This window comes from Chenopodium album, chromosome 12, assembly GCF_948465745.1.
Source record: "Chenopodium album chromosome 12, dcCheAlbu1.1, whole genome shotgun sequence".
Lineage (NCBI taxonomy): Eukaryota > Viridiplantae > Streptophyta > Magnoliopsida > Caryophyllales > Amaranthaceae > Chenopodium > Chenopodium album.
Window position 1 is genome coordinate 52770583 of NC_137845.1, and position 10080 is coordinate 52780662.

The 10080-nt window shown below is 35.1% G+C and overlaps 1 long non-coding RNA gene across 2 annotated transcripts; it reads right to left on the bottom strand.

Moving 5' to 3' along the window:
• Positions 1-241: 241 nt before the first annotated feature.
• On the bottom strand, positions 242-4155 carry LOC145572604 (uncharacterized). Of its 2 annotated transcripts, XR_014096892.1 has the most exons (8): positions 3627-4155; positions 2510-2582; positions 2293-2396; positions 1798-1889; positions 1207-1432; positions 1017-1107; positions 733-884; positions 242-640 (listed from the first exon to the last, which is right to left on the bottom strand). It is a non-coding gene; the product is annotated as an uncharacterized LOC145572604 (long non-coding RNA). The 2 variants fall into 2 exon arrangements; XR_014096893.1 differs by lacking the exon at positions 2293-2396 and having other exon boundaries at positions 3627-4153.
• Positions 4156-10080: the final 5925 nt, after the last annotated feature.

Consider the following 10080-nt stretch of genomic DNA (forward strand, 5'->3'; position numbering starts at 1 on the left):
CAGCAGCAGGGCCTGCGAGGCAGCGTCTGCAGCAGCAGCAGGGCCTGCGAGGCAGCGGCTGCAGCAGTTAAACAACGTTTCACAGTTTGCAGCCATCCCTACAATTCAGTCTTTATCATATGCAGTGTGACATGCAGGGTAACGTCCCTCTGACTCATCTTTCTCGGCCATATCCATTATGATGCCAACACCACACACAAATCCGCACAAAAGCACAAAGAAATTAATACAGTTGCAGCCATCTGTTAACAGTTTTACATAATAATTCAAATTTAGTTTCTAGTAAAATACAAGATTAAACTTCAAAGCATGTCAACAACAAGAAAAAGTTCAACACAAAAAGAGACTATTACTGTCATAAAGTCAATAAGAGAAATAAATGGAAAATATCATCCATTCTGTTCACCGAAAAGAAAAACTGCACGAGGTGATACAAGGCTTTGAACATAGTTCACCGCTGTCATTTGGTGTCCAAAATGAACAAACCTCCCTTCAAGTGGAACTTGGCCGAAGTCAATAAGTAGTAGCCATTTAAAACGGATATGCTACTTATTGAACAAACCTCCCTTTGTGGATTCTCCCTGTAGGGGTAGGACCATAAACCAAGGCACATGTGACATGAACTCGGTTTGGATATAGTCTGCAGACGCATGTTAAGCAGTTTAGAATCTCCATATTCTTCATGAGAATCAATACACCAATAAACTAACACAAAGCCTAAAGTTGAGCCACCTTGGTGAGGATGAGATAGAATAGTAACGTGGTTGTAACCGAGGAGCCACGGAAGCGAAGAATACCCCAAGAGGAGGCTTTGCTGATGGAAATTCAGACATAACCTCCAAAAGACTCCTTTGACTAGCAACAATCCAAGCTGAATACTCATCCTAAACAAGTAAACAGATATAATTTCCAAAGAGAATGATTTAACAAGATCAGGGAGAAACAAAGTACCCAAAAAAAAAAAGTTAAATCATTTTTTTACAGAAAGACAATTTGAAAAATGTAGATGTATGAACCTTGCCCTCAGCCCTCAGGTGATGCCAAATGCTTCAATCTCTCTGCCTCACCGGGTTCTGATGCATGAGCAGCCAAAGCAAGTAGTGCAGCCTGAGTATAATAGCTATATAAGAACTAATAATGCCAATTTCCCAGTATGAAACCAAAATTAAATATAAGCTCAGTGCAAGGGAAAAGAAAGAGAATAACCTTTCTAGGAGAGGTTAAAACATCAGCATATCGAGCTAGAGCAGAGCGAAGTGTACAAGGACCAGGAAATGGTGGTGGTAGTGAGCCACCCAAAGGTGTACCATCTTCTGCATCTGTGTGAATCGAGAAATTCAAATCCAGTGGCTGACCCAATAGCTTTCCTGCTTCTTCCACAATTTCATCACAATTCTCAGCATAGACTCCAACATGATCTCCAGTTTCATAACTGAAAAAATAATGATAAACTTTAAGGCTTTTCTCCTTCAGAGAACAGAACGAATGCAGAACAATTTGATAATAGCTTACAAGCAAAGTTTTTATTTCGGAAATTAAAAAAAGATGGAGAAAAGACTTGTAGAATCTCTTTGAGCACCAACTTCATTCCAAGTAGACAATACATGAAGTAGTAATGGGCAATAAAGAATACTCAAACTCTTATTATAGTTCTCTTGCACGGTTGAACACAGGTAAAATTGTACATAACCGCATGATGCAATGAAATACGGAAGACATGACAAGGGACTCTGCCATATATTTATATATAGTATATACAGCAAGGTGCCAAGGTTAGTCAGTTAAACGAGTACTTACGTTAATCCAGTGCCTGCTATATCAACTCCAAGTGTATACAGGAGCGGTCAGATTCTGATTTATGAAGCTCCTTTTGCACCGCCACATTAGCTCTTTTGGAATTTCAAAAGAAAAGAAACTAAGTTAGCCAGACAGATTCAGCAAAAACAGGAAACAATGTGTGTGATCTACAAAGGGAGGGAACTTGGCCGAAGTCAATAAGTAGCAGCCATCTTTTAACAGTGTGACATGTAGGTTTTAATTTACCAGATAGGATATGCACATCCTAAAGATCTAAACCAAGTAAACTCCCCGGCTACCCACCACCTTTGATTAACATGTTTTCAAATAGTTCATACAATATCTACTCTAGCAACTTAATCAATAACAGTTCCACACTACTATTCAATCAGCATAAGCAAACTAGCAACCATTATCCCTTTACTATTAAAAGCAACATACTACATAAAATTCGAAAAATTGAAGAAAGAAACCAGTTAAAAAAAAAGGTATAACCTCATCAAGTCCTCTTTCCTACAACTCCAATTACCAAAGCTTCAGGAGCTTCAATACCAAACAATGAAGCATAAAAACCTTCCCTCTACATTTAGCTCTCTTTCCTACAACTCAACCCAATTCCAATATCAATAAATTGACATAAAATCAAACATAAATACATCCAAAAACAGCATAAAACAATACAATTTCAATTACCCAGATGAGAAAAAATTACCAATTTTTTGAGGTTTTGCTGAAGTGTTTCTGAACAGGGTCAAGCTAAGAAAGCGCTTGTCAAGAGCCAAAACCTATTAAAGATACAGCATAAAACTAACATAATTAGCCCAAAACCTAATAAACATGATGCCTTTCCAATCTAATCAAAGTAGGTAAAGTTCTAAGTAAATGACTTACAAGTTACAACCTTACTCACTTTTCAAGAATGCCTTTCCAACAATTTCAAACCTCAAATGTTTCATGCCACTAATATGGCTAAATGTCATCTCCTAACACTTTGTATCCCAACAAAACTAAGACCTCTACCTGCTCAAAAAGTACCAAATGCTGTAGGATAACTACATTTCCACAACCTTTCCACAAAACAGATTAGCTTGAACACTAAAGCTCGGGGTTTTTCCTTTTCTCCTCCTTTCTCTTGAACTTATCTACTAGCAAATTAGCAATGCACTAAAATTTGGCTCATTAGATAATGGTTAATATGACCACTTCAACAAATAATAGCAATTACAGAAGAAGTCTGACACACAGCTGCTTTAAAGTCCTATAACCTCATATTGCATTCTGAAGCTCCCATGACGTGAACCACATAACAAGGTGCTTAAGTCAAAAATAAGTTATCACACAGTTAAGTGACTGAACACTTTCTCACAACACACTCCGTGTGTCAAATGCACCACAGACCTGGTGATAATTACCTTAATCTGTAAACCCAAAGCAAAATCAACTACATTGACTCGACTTCTCTTTTAAAGCAAACTGAAGATATGACTTTCTGCTAATTAACTCGTTAAATTGAAATTTTATACAGTAACATATCATTATTCAGCCCAAAACCTAATTCTGAAATCATATAATTCCAAAATCACCCTAAAATGCAATTAATAAATCAAAAATAAACCCTAGCCATTGATGGCCTTGCTTGCGGCGCAATTATGGAGAAGGAGATTGAAGGAGAGAGAAAAGGGAACTCACCAACACATGCATGTAAATAATGTCGAACATCTTGCTCAATTAACATGCCGTAGGATTCAATTTCGTATTTAAAGGCAAAAATAGACACTTAAATTGATAAAAATCATAAACCCTAGATTTCAAATCAAAGAACAACATACCTTCGTCAAGAAATCCACCACATCTGCAAAGATCTAGCACCGGTAAATAAATAGACCATCAATTACGATGGTCGCGACACCATTTCACCACCGCCGCCGTCACCCTTATAGCCATTCGCTACGAAGAGAGAGAGTGAAAGAAAGAAAATCTGGGAATAAGGAGAGAGAAGAAATGAAATAGAGAGTGGGGCTGTGGTGGAGCAGAGAATTAGAGAGAGAAAGAGGAGGCAAAGAGACAAGAGAGAGGAGAAAGGGTGAAGTGAGAGTGAGAAAGAGCTAAGAGTCGAGGCGCGTTTTCTTTTTTTTTTTTTTTTTTTTAAACTTTGACACCGGTTCGGTTTGAACCAGTGTCAATTTAATTCCTCTTAAATCCCGCCTACTTTTTCCCCACTGGTTTTTAAAAATTGGTGGGCATGACTCGGTACCTTATTGTATTTTTCTATTAAAGAGAAGAGGAGATACAAAGAGAACCAGAAGAAGAAGAGGAGAGAGAAGGAGAACGAAGAGGAGAGTGGGAACAGATAGAAGAAGGAGAATGAAGAGAGAGAAGAATGGGAAAGGAAAGGAGAAGGGGGAAAGGGAGAAAAAAGAGGCGGACAAGGAAGGGATCTTAGCCTCTTAGGATTTTCTAAAAAGATTTTTTTTAAAAAATCGGACGAAAATTTCGTCGGAAACTTCCGACGGATTATTATTCCGTTGGAAAATGTACTTTTCGAGGGAAAAATCCGTCGGAAAGTACATAATTTCCGATGAAATTAATAATTCTGTCGGAAATATCCGACGGGATAAAAATCCGTTGGATTCGAATTTTCCAACAAATTTCCGTGTCTGTCGGAACTATTCCGTCGAAATTTGACCTGATTATCACTTGCCAATCTTTAACCAAATTCTAAAAGAATTATAATACATATATTCTATATATAGAGAGATGAAATATAGTATTGTATATATATCTTTTCTATAAAGTATATGTATCACTCCATATCTTTAAATAATATTCTACTTTATATATTACACTCTATAAAAAAAGATAGAATACTACGTACTAAAATATATATTTTTAGGGATAGTATACTTGAGTGATAGATGAGTGATAATCTATATTCAATACGTATATGTTATATCAAGTTCCATACAAGAAAGAGATCTACTAAAACTCTCCTCTCCTTCCTCTCTCCAAAACCCTAAGCTAGCCTCCATTGTTGAATTTTGAAGGGGCTTCCATCGACTTTAACAGTAGAAAGCCCCAATCTTTATTTCTTTAAAGTTTTTTTAGGTTTATAATAATGCTTCCTCCTTTTGGGAGGAACTTTTTTCCCTCGAAAGAAAGGGTTTCCGATCTCCTCCGAAAGACAAGGGTTTTTCGATCTCCTTCGAAAGAAAAGATTTTTCTTCTCTTTTCGGGGGAAAAATTTCTTAGTTTTGAATCCATGATATTAGATCTTATGGATTGTCGTGAAATTATTTTGTTGGTGAAAAAGTTATCAAGTTTTTGAATAAAGGCAGGTGAATTAGAAGGAAAACATTCTCGTGACTACAAAGGATTGTTAGTAGAGATGGCAATGGGTCCTAGACCCGACCCAGACCCGGTTGGACCCGACCCATATTTTAGGGTCTGGGTCCTTAAATTTTAGACCCAATGTATCTGGGTCGGGTCTGGGTCTAAGTTTAATGGGCCGGGTCTGGGTCTACACTTTTTGGACCCAAATCCGACCCATGGACCCGTTTTAATTTTTTATTTTTTATTTTTTTTATAAATAAAAAAATGTATATTAGACATACTATTATTAAAATAAACCACTTAATTAGATATATTAGATTAGTAATATACTACGTAATTAGAGGTTGAGAAGATAGATTTTAGAGAAAGTACGTCACCAAAACAACAAGCAACCAAGAATCTTAGTTTTTAAGTTTTTTTTCATGCATTGTCTTTACTTTTTAAATGAACAAATCATTTGTGTATAAAAAATATGAACAATTTTTTAATATGCATCTTTTATTATATCAAGTAGTAGTATAGTTATAAATTTATAATATATATATAAAAGATTATGAAAAAGTATAGTTGGACCCGTTTTAGACCTGAGACCCGTTAGACCCGATGGATCTAGGTTTGGGTCTGATTTTTTAGACCCGGTGGGTCTGGGTCGGATCTGGATCCTCCTCTAAAATTCCGGGTTTGGGTCCAGGTCTTAGTGGACCCGACCCATTGCCATCCCTAATTGTTAGATTGTCTCTCCAACAAAACTATATTTTCCAGCTATATAAGCGGGAGATGTTCCATAGTGTAAGATCTATTCGACGATCGTAGTTTTTGATGAGTCTATTTTATATATATTTTTATTCCCCGTCCCATGGTCATATTTGTGCTTATTTGAGCTTTGCGGAGCTATTTTTATTACTAATATACGTTTTCTAGTGTTTTTGTACAGTTGGTATTATTTTGTAGGAATTTGCAGAATTATGATAATTTCTGAGCTTATTGAGCCACTACGAAGATATTTGAGTCGGATCGTATTTTATAATAAAATATTATTTGCCCAAAATTAAGCTAATTAGATTTAGTTTGGTGGTTAAGGGCTCGATTAAGTGAGGTCCAAAGTTTCAATGTTAAAGTATTATCACGGATAGAACAAGTGTTGCGGATCAAGTGATGAGAAAGAATGAAGATTTGGGCCCAAGAAATAGAAGTTGTCAAGATCCATCTCAGCTGACCGGGCCCAATCGGAAGAAGGAGGCCACGAGTTCAGACGGGCCCGATCGACGTTAGGCTGCTTCAACGAATGGACCGCCTATCTTAGGCTTGCTAATTTTCGGTTTTGTTTTGCTGATGTTTGTCGGTTTAGGAGTAATGATTTTTACGTAGCTTTTATTAGGCAAGTTTTTATTAGTTTAGTATTAGTTTTGTTAATTTTCTTTTAACCTAGCTTTTACGTAGTTTAGTTTTAGTTTAGTTTTAGTTTACTTTTCTTTCCTTTTCTTATTACTTTTATACTATTATTATTCTCTTTATTTTATCATTATTTTAATCATGCTTACTTTAATTGCTTTGATTAGTTTAATTTTTATTATGTGTGAGTAGTTTATTTCTAGGGTTTGTGGGGCTCCATGAATAATATGAAAGGGTAATTTATTATTGTTAATTGTCAATGCTTGATTAATTTCTTATTGATTGATTTAATGCTATGCAATTAGATTTACGCAGGTTTAGTTTTATGAGTTATGCAATATTGATTCGAGATTCAAGAGATGAGAATTGATGTTTAGGCTTAGTTTCAATAGGCAGATTAATTTATAAATGGTTAAGTCAAGATTCGAGAGATGCGATTTAATATCGGTAGATTAATTCTGTGATTATAATACGTAGCGAAAGCCCTTTATAATCTGATTAATTGATGCATTGATGATTGATTATTGTGTTTTTACCCTGGAATATTATTTATTGGTGAACCTATGCCCTAGGCTTTTATTAATTGATTTCTCCCTACTTTATTCTTCCCTACTTTTATTCTCCTTAGATTAATTTCTTTCACAACAACAAATTTGGTTACTTGATAATCTAGACTATATTAATTTATTAGGAATAGGAAGACTTGTTTCCCTGTGGATCGACCCTTTTTTCCTATCTACATAGTTAGAGGAACTTAGAAATTATTTTTTGACTAGGTGATACGACTTTATCCTGTCGATTTTTATGAAGGAAAATTTTATTTGACTCAATATCTTATGTATTTGTTAACGTCGAATATCTATTGTAGATGTCGTATGACTTTTAATTAATAAAACTAGTTTTTGGGTCCGGGCGATGCCCTGGGTAATTACATAGGGTTGATCATTAATATACATTGTAATTTATAACTCAATTTTCTTGTAATTAAATTTGTTGTTTATATTGAATTGTCATTTGTTACATATTAATATTTTGTATTCAAAAGAATAAATAAAAAATAACTTAGATTGGTGTTATAACACTTAGTTTTAGATTTAGAGGTTGCGTGTTCAAATCTTGTGGAGAGCTTTCTTTTTATTATTATAAGTGCATGACGTGGCGTAATGATTAGTTGAGTAGGTGACGTGGCATAGTGAGGGTAATTTACATGATATGTAAACGTTCTTAGGAACACCTTGTGCATGACGTGGCGTAATGATTATTTGAGTTGGTGACATGGCGTAATGAGGGGAGCCTACGTGACACGTGGACGTTCTTATAAACGCCTTTTAATATATTAGTATAGATAGACTAGTTATAGACCCGGGCGATGCCCCTCATTAATATAAATTTGTAAGTTTGATCAAAAGTAAATTTAAAATATTAGTGTTCAACAATATTTATAAGTGAAGAAAAAATTTCCCTAACTTATTAAAAAGTAGAACACAACTTGTTATTTCAGATGATATACTACAAGAGGGGGGATGAATTGTAGTAAGTTCCTAATGCCTAATTTTCGCGGAATATAAAACAGTTATAGTTAGGAACTTAAAGAGTGCAAAGCATATTTTACGAGGAAACCTTCCAGGGCCTAACTGGAAGTAAAACCTCGGCCCTATTGGGACTTATAAACAAATTCCACTATAATAGACAACTCTCCTAGTACTACCTATTACACAGACCTTTGCTTTTCAAGTTCCACCACGGACACTTGCCACTTGATAAGAACCTATTCTATCAGACCTAAGACACACTCAGGCACCTTTTTCGACCCAAGACACACTCAAGTTCCTTTCTCGACCCAAGACACACTCAGGTTCCTTTCTCAACCTAAGACACACTCAGGTTCCTTTTTCTCACTGTGCAACCCAAGACACACTCAGGGTGACTCACTCCACTTGAATTTTAGAGAATTCAAAATCATCACACCTCAATATCCAAAACACTCAAACCCTTTTTCCCATTACAAGAACTCATTGAATAACTCTAAATACATATATATGAATAAAGAGATAAAACTAATATGTTGGACACTCGAGATCTGTCTGGAACTCACTGGACGAACTGTAACCAAAACCTGATAGGAACTTTGACCAGGAGGACTGACTTAGCTTCGTGGTGAAGGATAAAACCATTAAGCACGACCACTCCACTTCATCAGCCTCAACTTTGAATGAATACATATGAGCATATTTATAGTACACTCGAATTATTCATTTCACCTTGAAAAAGATAGGTTTTATGAAAAGATAAGTTTAAAAGATATTTTCCAAAAATAAGTTTTCCAAAAATATATCTTTTTGTTAAGAATAAAATCTGTCATTAATAATAAAGATATAATTAACATAAAATCAGATTTTATTCAAAACTTATCTTTTTGTTTAAAAATACTTTTTAAACTAAATTATCTTTTTCCAAAAGGGATTTATTAGAAAATAAATATTTTTATTCAGTAAAACCAAATCCCTAAAGATATGCACGTATTAGATAAATATATATCATTAAAACCGACTTTTAAAGACGTGCATACTTAAGTTCCTATTAGGTTCTGAACTTCTGACACTCTCTGAGTTCCTGACGAGTCAGTAACTCTAATTTCATTGACTTTCTGGAGTTCACCTTGGTTCTATATAAACTTGTTCCAGACCGACTTTTATGTCCAACATACTTACATGAATCCTAGAGCAATATACTTCTATTTCTCCGTCTTCATGTTGCTTCTCTGAGACTCTTGTTCTGGAATCCTGTAGTCTTGATGTATTCTGGATCTCAGGTTTTTATTCCAGCATTACACCGGAACCAGGTCATTACAACCCATTGATATGTTCCTATCAGGACACATCATTGCCCCAACATTACATCGGATACAGGTCATTACAACCCTTGATATGATCTTGTCAGGGAACACCTTGAAGTTCCATTTTTGGAACTCTTCTTCTAACTTTACTTGTATCCTCATGGATCTTCTTAAGCTCCTCTGTTTCAGTTCCTTCTTCAACTCCCAGAGTTTACTAAACCTGCAAACATCACAACACTAGAAAATCCTTATTAAATGGAAGTTTGCTCAATCATAACTATCATCATCAAAACCTCATAGGGGTCAACAAGTTGCCCCTTTTTGATGATGACAAACTGAGAAAACTTCTGAGGATAACAAAGTAAAACAGAAGGTTAGTTTTTTCATTTATAAAAACAATAAAGAAAACTAAACTAAATTAAAAGACTCCTACACATACATGACCTATATATGCATAGGATACTTACCTCGTGAAGCTAACATATCTAAACATCTATTTACATAGTTACCTTCATGAATCCTTCGCCATCATCATGCTCATCAACCATCTCTCATTATTGTGCTTGTTCCTTATATTGCTTATCATATATTACTCAAGTTCCTTACATATATACTTGTCATACCCTGTTCCAAGCATAACTTGTTCTTTCTATGCACAACTAAACAAACATGTTAGATAGATAATCATCATTAGTTTATAATCATCAAAACCTAATTACTCAACA